The sequence below is a fragment of the Corvus cornix genome, chromosome 9, assembly GCF_000738735.6.
Source record: "Corvus cornix cornix isolate S_Up_H32 chromosome 9, ASM73873v5, whole genome shotgun sequence".
In the NCBI taxonomy this organism is placed as follows: domain Eukaryota; kingdom Metazoa; phylum Chordata; class Aves; order Passeriformes; family Corvidae; genus Corvus; species Corvus cornix.
Genome location: NC_046339.1, coordinates 16,536,086 through 16,555,582, shown reverse-complemented (window position 1 = coordinate 16,555,582; position 19,497 = coordinate 16,536,086). Strand labels below are relative to the sequence as shown.

At 40.0% G+C, this 19,497-nt stretch overlaps 1 long non-coding RNA gene across 1 annotated transcript in view; it reads right to left on the bottom strand.

Moving 5' to 3' along the window:
- Window positions 1–4,364: 4,364 nt before the first annotated feature.
- The window catches only part of LOC104693428, a 248,792-nt gene continuing 233,659 nt past the window's right edge, over window positions 4,365–19,497 (bottom strand). The window contains exon 12 of the long non-coding RNA XR_005602585.1: window positions 4,365–13,897. This is a non-coding gene — a long non-coding RNA (uncharacterized LOC104693428). The remainder of the gene's footprint in view (window positions 13,898–19,497) is intronic.

Genomic DNA, 19,497 nt, shown 5'->3' with positions numbered 1-19,497 from the left:
AAAGACAGTTAACTAAGTTTCCCAAAGGGAGCCTTCTTTATATTAAAAAATAAAAGCTACTGGAATTGTTTATCGCTAGAAATTTTGGTCAGTGAGAAAAGAAAGGGAGCAATGCTATAAAAAGAAATGGTGTTTTCGTCTTGTAGTGGACAGCACGGCACACCATAAAAAAAAAAGAGAAATATTTTCTGAACAAAGAACTCATGCCGGTCTCCCTCTTTTTTTTGATCTTTAATCCCTTCTCTCCTAAGTAGAATGGCAAAGGAGCCCTTCTCTCTCTCTCTAATAAATAGCTAGCGAAAGAAGGCATTCAATGCTCTGTCCCTTTGATCAGCGCAAAGCTGTCAGCTCCTGCCGCTTTTTTTCTTCTAGCTCTTGTTCCTGGTTAAAAGTGGAAGTAATACCCCTTGAAAGAAATACCCTAGGTGTCCTGCAAATCATCAATCCTATTTTTTAACTTGTTGTTTTTCAGTGGCCCACCCTCTTGGCCTGAGCAACCTCCTCACTAACACCCCTCTTCCTCTTTCCACCCTTTTTCCAGAATACCAGTTTCATTTGATACGCAATTCAATGTGCCAGTCTGACCTACTGGGACCTTGCTGTCTGAGACTCTACCACTGCGCAGACAGGGGAAACCTTCCTTCTAGCAATAAACATGTTTACTTCCATTCATTTTGCTCCCTGTAAAGGAATTAAATTTTTTTTCATAGACACAGCAAAGAGATTTTTGGAAAACAGCTTTTAATAATTTATAATACAATTCTAACTTAAAAAAAAGCAGAATGCAAACAACAAATAAAAAAATTGCTTGACTCGGTTGTGCTTGACCGAGTGTCTGAGATCCCATTTTGCTCCAGTCTTCAGGCTGCTGCATTTCAGCGACATCACTGCATCTCAGCAGCAAACAATCTGCAAATATTGCTGCCTTCAGACAGGTCACGATGCATTTTAAAGCAGGCTTCTTGTTTACTGCTCAGATTATCTGCAATGTGCATTTCTGCTCCTCACAGTGTCAGGACCTGATATGCGGTTTGCAAATATTATGCAAAGGAAATAATTCACAAAGGCAAACAATTACAACCAAGTGTAGAACAAGAGAGTGGCTGGTATTAGAAGAGCAGGGTAGGGGCTTTGGTGTCTGTGTGTGTGTATAAAGGGTTGGAGGGCGGAGGAATGGGAAGTAAGGAAAAGCAACTGTATAAAAGAGCATTTTTACCAGACAATGTCATATCCTCAGTGACATGTAATGATGTTTAAGTACCTTTGCCATTTTCCCCTGGTGATTGCTGCACTGGGTGCGTTCTGTGGGCCTGTAGAGATATGTTTTTCAAAAATCAGGATGGAGTGAATGCCGTTCGTTGTTCTGGCTGCAAAATGTCAAACTGCAGTGGAAAGAAATACAGCATTGCAGTGGTGGTGCACTGAGGCCCCCGGTAGGAAAGCAGGAGCTATTAAGTGGAAAATTCCTGCAGAGGACGTGTTTCCATTTCTAATGCGAAGAAAGAGGGTGTTGTTTGAGGCTGGCAGGTCTGTGGAAAATACAGAAAACACAGGGAAGATGAGAAAATGACCTCATTGAACTCTGAGAACTTAAGCAAACAAACAGCTTCGGCCAACATACCACATTCTTCTGCCCAAACAACAAATTGACCTATAAGTTATATAATCCCCCACAAGCCCCCGTGCCTTGTGAAAATGTGGGGAGGGAGAAGGGGGCTGTTCACTGCAGGGGCAGGGAGGACAAGCAGTAAAACCTGCTGCAGTAGGAAAGATTCTTGGGGTGAGCTGCCTGTCCTCCCCACAGCACCACCTTCTACCCCAAATGGAGTCCTCACATGAGGTTCAGGTTTAATTGCGCTCTGAATACCAGCAGAATGATGGCACTAGTTGTTTATTATAGTATGAACTATTTCAGTACAGCATAAATTTTCCATTTCAAAGGATCCCGAATGCCTTCAGGGAAGGGACTAGGTTTTGTGAGCAGAGGGTGGCCTCTGTAAAAGTTGGTGGGGGGTTCGTCTTAGGGATGGTTAAAACCGCATTCTGAACCTGAGGGGGGGACTCTGGAAGCCTGTTTAGGGGCTGTGTTTTCCCCTATAGAGGCCCCCTGTAGTGTTGACTTGGACTGCCTGAATTACCATTTTATATCAACTGAACAAATCCTAGTGTAAAAATCCAGGGGCTAACCAAAGGCAATGGTTCTGCTGGGGTTGTTGTTGTTGTGCTGTTGGCAGAAAAGGCAGATGTGTGCCAGCATCCCTAGCATCTGATGGTGCTGAAAGGTTTGATTTGTTGTACGAGTGCTGGCCTTGGTGTTTTTCCAATAACTAATTAATTGAACATAATAGAAAGTTATTAATAGGTAGAATAGCAGATAAACCATAATTCAGAGTTTACAATAATATTTAAAAATCAGAAAGAGCTTTTCTGTTAGTTAGTGGTACATTTGCCGTAGAAACTTGTTCTCAGCTACCAAGCAACTCCAACATGCACTTTAATGAATAGGACTCTTTTTTTCTTGTTTACATTATTAAAATCCTGTTGTCTCAGACTTGCAGTTGATTTTGAGCACAACCAGAACCTGCACTACTATCCAGTGTTTTGCATGGACTTAGCCTCTCAGAGACAAAGTTAGCTTTGAGCAGTCCTTGCAGCTCTAAAGTCTACATGATGCTTTAAGGATAAGCATAAGTATAAACAGATAAAGGGTTTGATCTTGAAGGTGGATCTTTAAAGCATATGCATAGATTCATAGGAATGTGCAAGGTTCAAATATTAGCGGCAAAGAAAAAGCAGCTGATGCAAGATTCACAAACTACAGATGCACATTCAAATTTCATGTAAGCTGCTTTTTAAGTGTAATGGTTTGATCCATTGTCATTAGGCACCACTAGTCATGAATGTACTGAGGGAGAATTCAGAAAACCCCAGCAGCTAAAAGGAGCTGACTAGAGTCAGTGCTCATGTTCCCTCACCAAAATGTTTCAGAACAAGATAAAGTGAATTATAAGATCAGTGCTGAGGAGAAAGTGAGACCATCCCAAACTCAATCTAAAAATGCAACTCTTTCCTCTTGCAGGCTTCGAAAAATGTGAATAAATAACCATTCTTTCTTTTCCACTTTGACATCTCTCTGCATGTGGAGAAGACAAGGCAAAAAATGACAGAATTACATACTGTATTGTATGTATGTATTTTTTACAAAAATCTGTACATACAAGACCTTCAGCATTATTTTGTAGATATATTTTAAGTTGTTTGAAGAAAGATCAAAAAAGGTGGCTGAAGATGGGGGCATGTGGCTGTATCAAATTAAATTCTCACACAGCTGTTGCATATTGCTTTTCAAGGTTCCAGATGCCACTTATTTCAGGTGTGGAGGAGATAGGGTTGTGGTAATACGAAAAGGAAATAATTCTGATCTACGTAGCTCAGGTCTGAAAACTAATTTGCCCAGAATCCAGCACTGTTTCAGTTTAACCCTAAATGCCTGCACCTCTGCAGCACAAAGGCCAAAAGACATTCAGGAGCTCCACAGCGTTGTGTTATTCCCTTTCTGGGAATGTTTAACCAGGGCAAACTATATAGTGCAGCATTTCTGCACGGTGCCATGGATTCTGTTTCTCTTTTCCTTGTGCTGTGTAACTAAGGGGCACTGTAAGGGGCGCATAACTTACAGACTAGAACAGCTTTCTTCTCCACATTCTGACAGGAAATAAAAAGCTCACAAAAAAATCAAGAGAAAAACAAACTCTGTGAATGACAAAAAGAAGCACTGCCAAAACAAAAGTTTCCTGCACCTAATAAAAGGAAAAAGGCAGATTTTTGCTCATCCTCACCTTGTGGTTGCAAATGGCAAAGGAAAAGAGGTAAGGAGTGCCCCATCATTAGGGCTCTGGAGTTTAGCACCCATTGCAGGAATAACTCTTCTGAGGAGTGCAGGGCTTTGGTTACACTGCTTTTTATAGGGCTTTTAATAGGTTCTTTGTCTTTTACATAGTGGACTCAGCTCAAATAGTAGCTTCTGTTTTGCATTCAGTTTACAAGACCTGAGAATACCTAAAGAGACTTCTAAGAGACTATTTTAAATAAAAACATAAATAAATCTGGGTAATGAAGTACAAACCTGAGCCAACAAGATTGTAGGCAAACCACATTCAGCTCCTGCCAATGCACCTCAGTCCAGCCCAACATAAAACTTTCAAAACTGTGCAGAAATGCCTGGTCAAACTAACTTGTGCATGAGTTTCAGAATTCACAAAAATAGGTAATAGAATAAACCAAAAAATTAATTCTTGTGAGTTGTCCCTCTTTGCATCACCATATCAAAAGTCATGGAGTAAAAGAGACACAGAAATCATTGATCAAGCTTTGGCTTTTATTCCTTTGTTCTTTTATTTTAAATCATGAGATTCATCACAGCTGGGAAACGTGTGCTGTCAGCATTCCTAAGCTTCAGCACTGTCCACTCATTCTGATCCTGGTGGAAATAGGACTTTTGGCCTCTGAGCACTGGTGGAAGCATTGACTCCCCAGGATTCTACTCTGGTTTCCCAACTTTTAAAAATCTAAGAACTTGAAAGAAGTTTTGAAATCATCGTCTGTAGAAGAGCCAGGTGTGAACCAGTCTTCCTCAGTGTTTTGCAGTTCAGATGACTCCCAGTGTGGACAACTGGAGGATGAGGACCCCAGGACATGACGAAGCCTAAGCTCACTGTTTTATCTGGATGTAGAAAGAAAGGCCTCTTGGCCTGTTGATCAATGGTTTCATACTGAGAAAAGAACACAAAAAGGAAACTTCACAACAGGATGTGTACACAGGACTTTTGTAGATAAAAAGTGCATAATCTGCCCCAACACTGACCAGCTGGAGAACTTCCTCTATCTCAGGATGTCTCCATTTCAAGCTGTGGGTCCTGCTTAGGAGGCAACAAGAATTATCAGGTGTTTAGAAACCATGCCTTGGGAAAGCATTGAGCTTTTGCGCTTGAGAGGCTGCTGCAAGGAGGAGGTAATCTGTGTTTTCCACATCCATTGGAACTAAACTTGGCTCAAAGTATATTAAGACAGAATTATCTTGGATCATATTAAAAACATTATGTTGAGTGATAGGAGGGGGTACAAGTATAAAAGTGAAAACATTCCACTGAATGCAAATCCTGCCACATACCAGAAGAAATACATAAATGGGTCAAAGTGTGGATCAGTTTGTGCTAGGAAAAATGTTTGACACTCAACAAGGGATGGAGTGCTGCTTAGCTAGTTTTGACTCAATTGAGTGCCACCAACCATCCATGAAAAAACCATGGTGGTAGAACAGGCCCAACATTTGAGAGTGATGGCCCAATGGAAGGCTTTGGGAGGGTTGTTCCCAGCTTCTTGAAATATGTATGGCACAGTTGACCTCTACAGATACATTTAGGCATTTTTCTTACAGCAATTATCTGGAAATAAGGAGTGCTTGATTAGGCTTTCTGCTGAAAAAATCTGTTGCAGTGCAAGAGCCCAGCCTTTACATGGAAACAAGGCTAAAATTTGCCTCTTCTGTTGAAATGGTCATTTCCAACAGAAGTTCCTCCAGCTTTACACCAGTGAAGCAAATTAAATGGCATGTGGGACAAAACAATACAGATATTAAGGATCTGAGTCAAGATCAGTGTCATGATTTCTCTTACCAAAGTCTTAAGGAGACCTCCTTGGGGATCATTAATTTCCGTAATATGCATTACTAAAAGAAATCCACAGGTTCAGGGAGAAGCAAAAAAGGAGGCTTTTAAGATACTCCCTTTTCTGCTTTTGGTTGTGATTCCCCTAAGTGATGAGTATGATGCTAAACCCACTCTGCCCAGCATGGTGGGAATGTTACCCAATGTCATGACAGGTATTTAGTCTGATCAGCCCCATAAGCCCCCCTACCACACAGAAACTAATTGTGAGGATTAGGGCACACCAAGACACTCAAGCTCCACTCCTGTGGGTTTGGGGAGAAACAACACATTTAAACATTCCAGCTAGGGTTCCCTTGGCAACGTACCTAACAACAACCCAGTAACATTATGGGTTTCTGTTTTCTTAACCCTTCAGGACATTGACTGAATGAATACTTCCTTGAGGAAACTGTTCAGTCAACCAGATATACTCAAACACTTAAATCCAGCAGGCCTTTTCTCCTTAAAGAAACAACAGCTGTTGAATTCCATGTCAAACTGATCTCCTCCCCTAGCATTAAAGGGTTTAATTCAAACACACACATATACCATTAGCAAATCCTCCATGGAAGTCTGTATTAAAAAAAGACAGTAAAAAATAATCCCCAAATGTCAATATTTCTTATCATTATGAAGTTACTGTGGATCAGAGGACACAGAGAACAATACACGACATTTTATAAAGCACGTAAGTACTCTTAAGAAACAAAACAATATTAGTGTTTGTGTAGATTATAAAACACAATATTGTTCCTGACAGTAATAGCAATAATAATGTCTACAACAACTTTATAATGATTTCTCTGGGAATTTAAAATACTTTGTAAATACTAACTAATACTATCAAATAATGAGTTTTACACCATCTCTATGAAATACATGAGAGGTGCCCCTGAGTTTGTTCCCGAGCCCAATGAACTGGAGCTTTTTGTGAGGTTAAACACATCTGTTCCTTAGCAGTGACCATTCCTGTTGTGCAAAGATTTGGAAGAGGAACCACCAGCTGAATACGTGTGCAAGGTCACCAGAACTCACCTGCCCTCACAAAGAGCTGCCGTAGGTTTGGGGCTGTTACTAGTAGACAGAATTAATGAACATGTTTGCAAGGCCTCAGTTAATAGCTGCAACTGCAATGGTAATCTGCAGTTGTAATCTTAAATGTTAATTTAAGACACTTGTCTGTCCATTATTGTCTTCCTCAGAAGTTTAGATTTATGAAAGCATGAAAACCTTTACCCTGGAGACCTTTGCCCCAGGGTGAGATCAACAAATGATGTGTAGCAATTTTCTGAAAAGAACTTACCTTTCTTCCTCAGTACACAAGAAGTGACCTGACCTAGCTTTTTAGGAGAGCAAGAAAAAGCATCAGTACCTATGTTAGAATTATAATTATTCCTTAACTACTAATGCACTGATGCACATTTACTTACACAGAGGAAGAGATTGAAGCTACAAAACTAAATCAGGGATCGAGCATATGTTGGTGCAGTCCAAACTAATCACAGTTCATAACCCAGCTTTTTCACCCTTTCTCTCTGTAAACTTTAATTTTTGTTATTTTCAAAAGGAGCCTGCATAATGTTCCCTTAGATCTGTCCTGTGATGGTGAGGCACCGTGTCACATTTGTAGCTTCAAGCCGATAGAAGAAAGAGTTAAGTACACCTGCAAAATTGTTGAAGGCTCTTTAGCCTTAAACATCTATGATTCCATTGTTCCAGCACTGCTTTCCATGGAGAGTGCTTACCTTCTCTGCAGCAGCTCCTGTGTAAATCTCTGGGAAGCAGACCTCCCTCCTCATCACACCTCCACCCCCAGCCTTAGCTCACAACCATTTGTTAAAAATTACGCAGCATCCTCACTAACAAACACGTGGTTGCCAGGGCATCCTTGTTCCCCAGCCAACTACTATACTAAGGCTTTACTGGCAGCCATCCAGCTGTGCTTCATTTAGGAACCTCTGCAGCAGTAAGGGATGTGTTTTTCCTGTTTACAGGAGAAATAAGTCAGTTTGCTGATTGTCTCCTAAAGACCTTAATTGTTTGGGGAAGCAGTAAGTTTTTATAGTGGACTGTGACACACAACGATTCTCCATATTCTCTACAAACCAGAATTTAAATCTTACTGCAAAGAGCTGGGATTTTTGCACTAGCCCAGCTAGAGTGGATCACAGGCAGGTTGGCGTGGCACTGTGAGCAGCCCAGCCCAGCGCAGAGCCTTGCATGGCGATGCCCTGCACAGCTGGGCTGGTAACTCTTAGCACAGGTTGTGCAATGGGGTGGTGTTGTCTTGCCTAGGAGGAGAAAAGGGGTATTAGCAGCTACAAACCCCATTTCACTAAAGATTTTACAGCATCACAGCAACATCAATCCTAGCTAACATTGCTCTCAATGTCAAGTTTTCTTGGGCCAACTGCATTAAAGATGGAAGGATGCTGGCACTGGATAGCTATGGAAGGGCCATTCCATTTTTAGTGCTGGTGACACCCAAAGATGCAGCAGTGGCCAATTCCAGGCTGGACTTCTGCCTGCCCAGCAGCTTGACTGGGCATTGGTCACAGAAGCTGATGGCAGGGGACATGGTGCCAGCAGCAGGTAGGGGCCACTGCTGCCATGGTGGGAGCTCATGTCCAGAGAGCAGTGCCCAGGCTGAATGAAAAGCAGAGGGAGGGTTGCACCAAGAGGATTGACAGGGTTTTGTTGCTCATGCCATGATTCTTCTGTCCCTTAATGCCTCCACAGTGTCACTGCTCTTTCATTTCTCATTCCTAAAACAATTAATGAGATCCATTTGTGCTCTTAGCACCGTCTCGTGGTACCTTTATGGTAGCATTCATGCAGTAAGTGCTAGATGAAGAAAGGAGGGGAGCATCCAGATGGAGATAGGATATTTTGGATTACATATTCCTGCTGTCCCCAAAGTAGAACAAGGTTCCACACATTAAGGAAAGGACAGTTTAGACCAATAGAACCCAAAAGAAGGTGGATGCCACCATCACTGAAGCTGTCACTCGTAACTGGTGCTTATATATCAGACCTTTTATCTGAGAATTTATTAAATCTAAACTACATGAACCCTAGAATAGGCAAGTGGAAAGGGCAATGAAAGTTTTCATATTCAGGCTCTGTATTTTGAAAAGGCAAGAAATAGATCCCTGTGCCTTAAGACGGTGAGAGCTTCACAAATTCAACTTTTGGAGGTCTCTTTACAACATTGGGCAATTTGTTTTAATAGTAACTATACCATTGTGCTAATTTGGGCAGCAGTTTACAGTCAAGTCCTGGCACCCATTTCATCCATACTCCTTATGTGTTAGTTTACACTCTGGCTTTAGCCTGGGAGAAGCCAACAGGGAAAGTCAAGACAAATTAAACACCAGGTTATATTTAAGGTTTCTCCCTGCAGGATGGATAAACCTCACTGAAATCACTGTTCTGAGACTGCAGGCACAGCTATTGAGGACAGCCCAGATGCACGCCAGGTCTTGTTTCCAAAGCATAGAGTGGATTAAAAGGTATGATTGCAGTTCTAGTTAGCAAAATTTTAATACAAGTTGTCACAGATGAGCTAGGAATTATATGCATTAATAGTACAAGAGTAGAGATTTTTGCCCTCTAAGGCTGCCTTTGCTATTGCTTCTGTGTGCTGTGTAATAGAAGTGGCTGATGCCAAAGACATGTATCCAGCTCCTTAATGGGCTAAGCTGGCACATTGTCAGTGTTCCACATCTTATATATCTATGAAAATATATCCGCACATAAAAATACATAAGGAAGTACATATGTGTGGTGCTCCTGGTTGATAGCGACTGAGCTATTTATGCTTTAGTCTTGTTGGGGGAAAGGACATTGTGTTTGCAATTCATTATGTCCCCAAAGAAGTAGTAAACACTGTATCTGTGCTATGAAGTAAATATATAAAAGGTCAGAAAAGCGATGTAATTGCAAAAGAGATGGCAGATGAATCATAGACCTGGATCAACTCTTACCCTGGTACCACCCAAGAAGGTCTGAGCATCAGTATTCAGCCCTCAGGACTGCACCTATAGTTTTAATATTTCAGACCTAAGGAAAATAAAGAAATAAAAGGCAAGAATTTAGCTTTTGTTCACTGTGTGAAAGGGGAGCATGTAGCTCCTCACACAGTCCCACAGGACATGCAGAATGCAGTGACTCCTCTATACAACCTTGCACTGGAAGAATGTGCAGGCTGCAAAAGTATTTGTGATACTAATTAAAGATCAGAAAATACACATTTAGGAAAATGTCCCTTGGCAGGGTATTGCAAAATAAACTAAACATATTCCTCTCCAATACTGAGGCCGTATTCCTCAATTTAGGTAGTGAAAAGGGGATTAAAAATGCACCGCAGTTGGGATAAAATGGGTTATAAAAATGAGGCATAAAGCACTTTACATCAGTGCTGACAAGAGTCCAAACTAAAGAATCGTCCTTTAGTCCAAGGAATGAAAAATAGCAGATATCTAGATGGAATAAAGGTTCATTTAACAAAACAATCTATTCAAAAAATTGGCATTCATCTTCCCAAAATACAGCAATGAAAAGAATGTCACTCTTTTTGTCACAATTAAAAAATAAAAGAAATTAAGATGTTATAACTAATGTTATGGCTTAGTGGAATGCAACATATAGTTGCAGCACAGATTTTACCACAAGACAGGCTTTTAAAATTGAGGCAATATTTTGAGACCATATTGCACCCAAGCCAAAAACTTGGAACATTTTGACTAATTTCATTTTGCATGGGCCCTATCAGAGTAGCAAAAAACATCAAAGGTAAACTAGTATCTGGAAACTCCTGCATAACGTACAGTTTTGCTGATGAAAAGTTATGCACACAGCATGAACTGGTATTAATAAGCGTACAAAAGAATGTATTATCCCTCGCAGTATATATGTATAAATGTTGGCTATACCTATGGGTTTTTTGGAAGCAGTGTTGTCATGGTCACTATTCAGCTGTCTTTAATATGCCTTGTTTTGTAAGGTTGAGGTTCAATTCAAGTTCATATGAAGCAAATCAACTGAAGTTTTCAGATGTGGTCTCTAGCTTAATGTGCATCGTTTTCTGAGAGGCCAAGTTGAAATACTTTTGGCATGACTTTAAGAAATGTCAAGCACCCTCAGATGCAGCAGAAGCCAATGCTCTGTATGCAATGACTGAGTCATGAATAATCAGCCAAACAGCACAATCCATATCAGTCTTATTTTGAAAGGCTATAAACCTGGTTCAGGTAGTATAGGGAATGTTTCTGTGCTCCTACAGGCTGAATGTACCACTGTTAGACACTAAATGAACAACGTGTCATTCTCTTAACAGCCTTTATTTGTTTGTTTGAAGCTACAGGAATGCTTGACTGTAATGTAAAACATAAACTCAATTCCTATGTGTAACGTCAATAATCCCATACCTTTGGTCCACTGAAACGGAAAACTCCATTTCCCCTTTCCCTTTGCAGATTTCCTCATGTTCAAATGTTGGGGGTGGGTGGGTGTAATACGTAATTTGCCTTTGGTAGTTCATTAAAAAGCTGGGGTTTCAAACCAGAACAGTGAGACTCAGTAGTAAACTAAAAAAAAAAAAAAAAGTCCTGGCCAGGGTAATTGAGCATTATCTCAGCTCTGTGTGGGGTGTGATTGTCTTCTGCAGGTAATCCCAAAGAGGCAAACTGAGAGGTAAATGTCCTTTTTGCTTTTCTATGGAAACAGAAGAACCTTCTCATCAAAGTGCCTTTTCATCTTACTAGCCTTAAGAAAATCCTTTCCACAGCCTCCAGCAAGCCACCTGGATCTGCAGAAGACTCCAGAAATGGCTCTTACCTTGCTTTCCCTTTTCTCAATTTACCTTTATCTGAGCAACTTGGCAAGGAGGTGTTGATCATTTCTGTGGTGCAGTGCACAGAAGTGGAGCCTGCTCATATGTTGCTTTGTGGTAACATTCCAGTATGGCTGACTTGCCTATGAGCATATTACACGAAATTTAGAACTAATTTTAATATTGCCTACTTTTCTCTTTGGTATAAAACTGGAAAAGGGAAGGGGTAGGGGAGAAGGAAAGTTCTAGAGCAGTGCCTCTGTGTTCTAGGCTCATCTTATACATAGTCTCTCAGCTTTTAGTATTTTTAGATTTTGATTCCTGTTCTCTTGAGAGTGGGCACAGGCAAGTGACCTGCATATGCTGTGTTCCCCATGGCAGGTCCTCCTCTGTCTTGAGCACTCATATTCTCCAGGGAGTACTCAAAGACTGGTTTCTTTTGCTCTTGATTGCTTGGCTGTTGGTGTCTTTGGTTTGTTTTGTTTCCTTGGGGGACATCCCTCTGCACTGAGCAGACTCGGGAGCATCTCTTTTCAGATTGTCTCTACACATCCACACATCTCACAAGTGCATAGGATGCAGTTGTTAAAAAACCCTGCCCTTTCCAAGAGCTCCAGAAGATTTCTGAGGCACCAGTTTAGCCAAAAAAGGCAGTTCAAAGTAAAGTGTAGGACATAAAATGCAGCACAAACCACAAAGAGACCCAGGTCTGCATTTGTGTTGTATGAATCTGTGCATGTTCCCCACATGCATGTGTGTACACACACAGTTGTGTATATAGGAGTCACATGTGATGGCAATGTGACAGAGGAACATAATGAACTTTATCATGGGCTGTAGAAAACACACTCCCACACCTACACTGTCTTTATTCAGTTTACTCATTTTTCATTCTTCTATATTTTGGAGACATATTCAGACAAATAACTAATTGATATGTTTTTGTTCATGTGTATTTGTGATTAGAGATACTCAATTGTATTCTTTTTTATCAGACATCTCAACCTTATTTCATTATTTGACTTCACAGTGTGAATTCTTTCTGGCTTTTCACCTGTTTTGATATTAAATGGGCCAGTAAATGATAAGCTTTATCTCCTAAACCCTACAGGTAAGCAGCATCAGAGAGTTGGAGATGAGTTACAAGCAAATTGGATTGAAGGAGGCCTCCTTGTCCCCTGTTTCCAATTCCAGAGCTTGTTCAGATGAGTGGAAAATGTTCGTTCTAACCTCAGTGCAGAGCTTCCAGTTCATTGCACAAGTGGTTCACTTCCATACACTTGATGATGTAGTCTGTGGAAGGAGGAAGAGAGCCCTGAGGTGCACCTATTTGTTATGCTGTGGGCTCTGGTGGCCTGGAGCAGTGCAAAATAGCATTTGGAAAGTCACTTTCTAGGTCATAGCAACAGATGGTAGCGATAACATCTCCAACCAGGCAGCCTTTGCAGAGCAAGTGTCACCTGCTTTGCACTGTGCTAAACACTGAAGTGATCAAGAGATGGGCTGGCACTGCACGGTCAGCCTTCTCCTCCAGTGAGTAAGTTTAGGTCTTGATGCGTGGGAATATTTTTATCACAGCCCCCAGCTTTTAAACAGGTTATTAGTAAAGTACCAGCAGGGGGTCTGAGAAATGAAAACTGCTTTTTGATTTGTTCATTAAAATCAAATAATTATTTATAGTCTAACTGATCAAACTCTCTACTGTTTTTTTAAAAAAAAGTTCTCATTCTGCCTGCTTGATGTTAAATAGTAAAGCAGTACAGTAGTGAAAATATCCTGGAGCCCTTTATCATCTTCATTATCTTCACTGGTGAAGTGAGTGAGTGAGTGGAGAGGTGTGAAATTCCAGCAGAGAGGAACATGCTGTTTTAAGAGGAAGTGCTGACATGCAGGCTACAATTAGACAAAAAATGACTGCTGACATTTAAAAATCATTACAGAGAGGAAATTGTGAGTGTAATTATGTCATCATTGACACTGTTCAAGTGTGCTGATGCATTTTTGCTGATCAAAATCAAGTGTTTATATTTGCAAATAGAATGCACTTAGCAACTCTATCAATGGAAATGTTCTAGCTAAGAACTCCAGAAAATGAAGCCAAGTTACTTTCACAAAACTTATTTTTTCCTTTTTGTTGATTTTCAGTATTTTGATCTGAGAACCATTTCTTAGTAACAGAATTGTTTCTTGTTACTTAGTATTTTGGATGACTGTTTGATTGAGGCTTTTTTGTAGGGTTGTTTTGGTTTGGTGTGGTTTTTTGCATAGAACGATAAGAATGGCCATTCTGGAGCAAGTCAAAAGGTCCATTTTGCCAATACGTGTCCTTTATCAAACAGCGGCTGTCACTGGAGGCCTGCGGGAGAATATAAGAGAACGGTAATTATATAATTGTATTAGCTATACCAGTCTCACGGTTTCCAAAATCTGCTGTGTGGGGACTTCAGAGACTACTCCAAAAAATCAGAACAATGATGTCTCTCTGACTGGCTTTAGAAATAGTCGGATACTGGAATCAGTGGAAAGGGAGACATGATGTCAGTAGGTGGCAAAATAGGTAAATGTTATCATTTACTTGGAGAAGAGGAGTTTGTTGATTGTGCAAACACTGGATTCTTGGCATTGCATTATTTAATACAGTTGTGCCTTAAGCCCTGTCACAAGTCCTTTACCTATGATATGTCACTTGATGACAGGGAAAAGTGACCAATCTATCAGAGATACAAATGCTCAGTTCGGAATGGTGAAATATGTGAAGGAGTCTGTTTCTGGCTGATTCTAAAACTGGATTTTTTTTTGTTATCTTGGAGATTTTGAGGATTATATATAAATACACTTTATAAATGTACAACCAGAACTGCTTACAAAGGCTCTTGAGGGAAGTAAGAAAAGGTCGTGGCTTCTGCATTGAAATATCCCCCCCAAAAATGTCTAAAAATGCTAATCCTCCTGAGGATGGCATTTTCTTCACAGTATTCTGGAACATATTTATGGTGGAAATCAAGGAAAACACTAAAAGTGTGAACAAGATAAAGGATGCTTAATAATGAGGTTCTCTACAGTAACACAGTTACTTTTGAAGGCTGTGGCAGAAACAGAAATATGAATATTGAATGTCAACTATTCAGGTTCTAATTAACTGTTCCTCAGCCTGCATCTACTGAGCTCCAATGCTCCCCTCAGTATTTCTTTGCTATTTTTATAAGAATTGGTTTTTCTGTGCCTTTTCTTTTCAGTTTTTTGGGGGTTTTATTCAGTCCTCACTTTATTGACTTTGCCCTTTGGGAAAGGCTTTTTTTTACAATCCACCTATTAATTTTCTGGGTGTCCTCCTGCAGCCAGCTTTTCTTCTTTTGACATTGGGTCCATCAGTTTCCATCAGTGTCCCTGTTGTCTGGATGTCAAAACATATATCCAGTCAAATTGTGTTAGCAGAATAATGTCAAGCAACTCTATAGTCACCACATCAGCGAAAGAGCTGCTTTCATGATGTCATTTTGTGATTGGATGAATACTTAATTCATTTTTAGAGTTATAAGGATTTCCACGTCAAAACACAGAATTCTTTGTGCCATTGAAATGGTAGAAATCAGTAGTTAGGGAACAATCCACAATGGGTGTCTTGGGAGAGGCCAGTCCCACAGGTATTTCAGATGACTGCTTATTGCAGCAGGGAATACTGAAGAACTCATCGAAGAGTGGGCCACAGTAATATGTAAGAGGGCTTCATTAGAGCATAAAAATATGACAGAAAAGATAGTGTTATGGTACTGTGATTTATATAATAAAATTTATTTATAAGGCTACTTTCATCTTTATCTCCTTTTTCACTAATTCAGGCCTTTATAGATTTGTTTTTTTCTTTGGAATCAGTGTTTTCCATATGTTATCTTAGTGGAAAGCTTATTTAATTACTGATTGTAACAAGCTAAAGAAAATATATTTTCCCCATTTTCTGCTGGTTTTTGAAAGAAATCAAAATAATTATTCTTTCTGTGCACAGTGAACTGGTGCCACACACCTAATCTCTTTAAAAATATCTTTCCAGAATGGCTGAACTCTGAAACTCAGCAACATCTAATAATTTTTTTTTAACCTATCTTTAAGTGTATTTTAAAAACATCACTTTGTCTGAAATTTTGATAAACACAAGATTGACAGGCCATTGCTGGGTATCAGAACTGTCAAGTAGTTAAAGTCCCATTCCTACCAAAGGCAGGCAAACACAAATCAACAATGAACTATGAATGAGTCCACCAATGAACTATGCAGAGTCCACCCAAATGCAAGAAATTCAGCACCAGTTCAAGATCTGACTCCAAAAGCAGTAGTGGAAGGGGCTGTGAGACCCTCTGGCACACCTTAGCATTGAATCAAATTTACATGTTGCCTTTGCTTTTAACTTAATGATGGTGGTGTTCTGTAGAAGATTTTACTTATTATTCTTAATTTTAGGTTTTTATTAAGACACTATGGGTATTCCATAACTTCCGGATAAAATGTACCCACCTGCCCTCCTGGAGACCTAAAGTCTAACCTGAATCTTCCTTGATTACCTCTTTGAATACCTAGAATCTTTCAGTCTCTGAGGTTAGCCCCTACGAATGCTTTTAGTCTCTGTAACACAGCAGTCTGGGTTCCCATCACATCACCTGACGAACACAAGTGGTGTCGGGCTCAGAGTCTTGATGGGTGCTTTGCATGAGACAGAAGGGAGAAAAATCCCACTTCTCAAATGAGACACTGCATCAGCACAGATATTAGAAAAAATATGGTAAGCAATAAAAAAATGCAAGTCCTTGGAGACTGGAGGGTGTCTCCTTATATTGTCTGCATTGCACAATATTCTGTATAGTTTATGCTTTCATCGCAAAACAATTTGTCAGCATCTTATTTGCCAAGACATTGTCAATATAACATAATGCAAGTCATGAGCTGTTATTCTGACAGCCCAGTCCGGTATGCTGTGTCCTTTTAGGCGCATTAAGCACTCCTTCAACAACAAAAATAAAAGGATCTCTTTTTTCAGTGGTTCCTCAGACTGCTCACACAGCGCGGTGAGACCTGCAGAAGTTCCGTGACAATGAGTAAATGTTAATGTTGAAAGACACCTGCAGTGCTGTTTTCTTGCACTGACTATTAGCAACAAAGCCAGTGCAAAGCAGTAACAGTGTTCAGAAGAGTGATTCTACTGAAGGACTTTGGGTACAGCAGTAGGACAGACTGTGGAGCAGTTACAGCAACCAGTGCCACTTCATATCTGTTTTGATTACATAGAATGATCCACCCTGTCACCTTTCAGACAGGGACCAAATTTTAAGCCCATTAATCTCCCTTGTGAATAAGTATCTATCAAAGCTGTCTTTTTTCGCCACCGCATGAAGGTAGGGGATCTACCAATACACTTAAATAAGACTGGAAAGTCATTAAAATAATGAAGCTCTACTGTTTCATGCTATTGCTACATGTTCAATAGTAGTAACACAAAAGGGTGTTGCCTGATTTTAGTAAAACATACTCTAATAAGAATTGTTCCTTGATCCATTCCACTTTGAAAGGCTTCAGCTGAGGCTACAACTAAGTTACACTGTCATAAATGAGACTACAGCAATCAGTCTCCAAAACTGTTAAATCTTTCAAATCCATGAATATAACATGCTCTTTCTACTATACAATGACTTAAATGAATACATGAGCGAGGTGTAGATAAGAACATGCAGCAGCGAGTACAACAGTCACTCTGGGTAAAAGAAGAACAATTTAAAATGGAATAACATGGTTTATCAGCTAAAAATTTGCAGTTTTAAAAAACCTCATTCTTGTCTCCTACAGTCAAGTACAACCAAAAAGAGGATCTGGAAATCTGAAAATACGGAAGCAGAATAACAGTCCAGCAAAGAATGGTAAGAAAGGAAAAAGACATTATCCAAATTTCATTGTTGAAACATTTTTGGTTCTGAAAATACTGCTAATTAGCACACTTAAGTTTTATTAATTAAATTTCAATTTTTATACATGTGAAATGAATTACGCAACCTGTAAATCTCAATTACATTGTTAATTGCAATAACATTATGATCATTTTGTTATACCTTAAGTCAGTGAAACATGTTTTTCAATTTTAGAGTTGTTCAGAGCTGGTGGTACTTTGAATATAACACATTGCTTGTACATTTTAACAGAATTTAAATCATTAATAATAATATTTTGATTAAAGTTTTAAACACTAGTATCCGTAAACCAGAAAAACACAGCAGTATTTGGATGTAATATGATTTTAACACTTCATGCAGCAAATGCTTCTGGTTAAACAATTGGTATTAATTATGCAAACATGCATCATTTATGCGCTGGGGGTTTATGTCCATCACAACAGTAAAACAGCTTCAGATTGAGACACAGATGCAGTTGGCAGAAGCAGTACCTGTAGTGAAACAGCTCAGGAAACTCGGGTGTTGTCATGCCAAGGCATTTGTAAACCTGCTCACTGTGCTTGGATAATATAAGTCAGTATTATTTAGAGACATTAAGACACTGCATCAATTTTTTGCTTCTCTTAGCATCAGTTCAGCCTCAAGTAATTATTTAATTATATCAAGTAACTAATTTAATTATAAGTAGCCTCAGCTACTTATAATTAAATGTTGAAAGCAGTCATTGGCATGTCTGGTGAAAGTAGCACTGCAGTAGGGACTGAAGGAGCCATCAGTAGCCTATGACCTACTGGGCACTGGTAAGGCTTTAGCTAAAGTACCAGGGTCCAGTGCTGAGCACATGACTTCCAGAAAGTTGTTAAGTGACAGGACAGACTGCTGTTGGATGGAGCTCTGAGAAGAACCAAAAATCTGGAAAATACAACTTAAAAGGTAGGATTGAATAATTAGAGATAATTAGTGTGCAGAAGAGATGCCTGGGATAACAGTCTGCATATGCAGAAAAGGCTGGTATAAAAATGAAGAAATTAGCTTAGCAGAAAAGAAGAAAAATGAAAACAGCATAATTAGCAGCAAGAAAGACTTGTACTGGACATTATTAGGAAAAGCTTTGTAATGCTAAGAACCAGCCCTTGCTCTTTGGGAAGCTATTGAGGTGCTCTGTCACCAGTGTTTTAAGAACAGACTGGACTAATGTCAATCAGACATGAAGCAGATATGGCTGGGCCTATGCTGGTGCAGTTCTTCAATGACCTCTTATGTCCTCAGCATCTTAAGATTTCTAGGATATAGAAAGTGCTTCAAGGTGCTGCTAATCTCGAAATTCTTGCAAGAACTGGCATTCCATAATCTTCTGCTGCTCTGCCCTATAGGAGGAGATGGTATTCCTGTCGGGACAATCCACAGCTCCCTAAGGAGTCTGCTGAACTGTGGCACTTCCCTGGGCAGTGGCTGCTGCCATCAGTTCATACCTACGCTCAGCATCCAGCTCTGGATTATATTATTAAGCAAGGCTTTAGTACAAACCTTCCAAACACTTCAGTCCTAGTGAGACCTTACCATGATGAGTGATCCACAACTTACAAATACAAAATCCTATTTTTCTATCATCTTTAGTGATATCAAACAAAATTTGAATAGTTTTCCAACTAACTGAGGCATGAAAAAGCCAGATTGCCATCTCCTCACAGAAAGATAACTCACAAGTGACTCCACAAAGGTTGCAGTCTTAGACGGAGGCAAAGCTGGTGTAGGTGGGTGACTTTCACCAGAGCCTGTTTCCTGCTGTAGAAGGGTGGGACACGGTAGATGTTTTGCAGCCCTAGTTCTGGTGAAACTTTGCTACTCCACAAGGCAAAGTTCAGGCTGTGCTTCAGTGGGATCCTGGAAGCCAATTCATGCACTGTGCTTTGTGTCTATTTTAAGACCAGGCTCTTCCGTAGCCTGCCTTACAATACTGAGCCAAATTCCCTTCAAAGCTGCATTCAAATGTACCTCTTGTGCTAAAGGGTCTAGTAAGCAA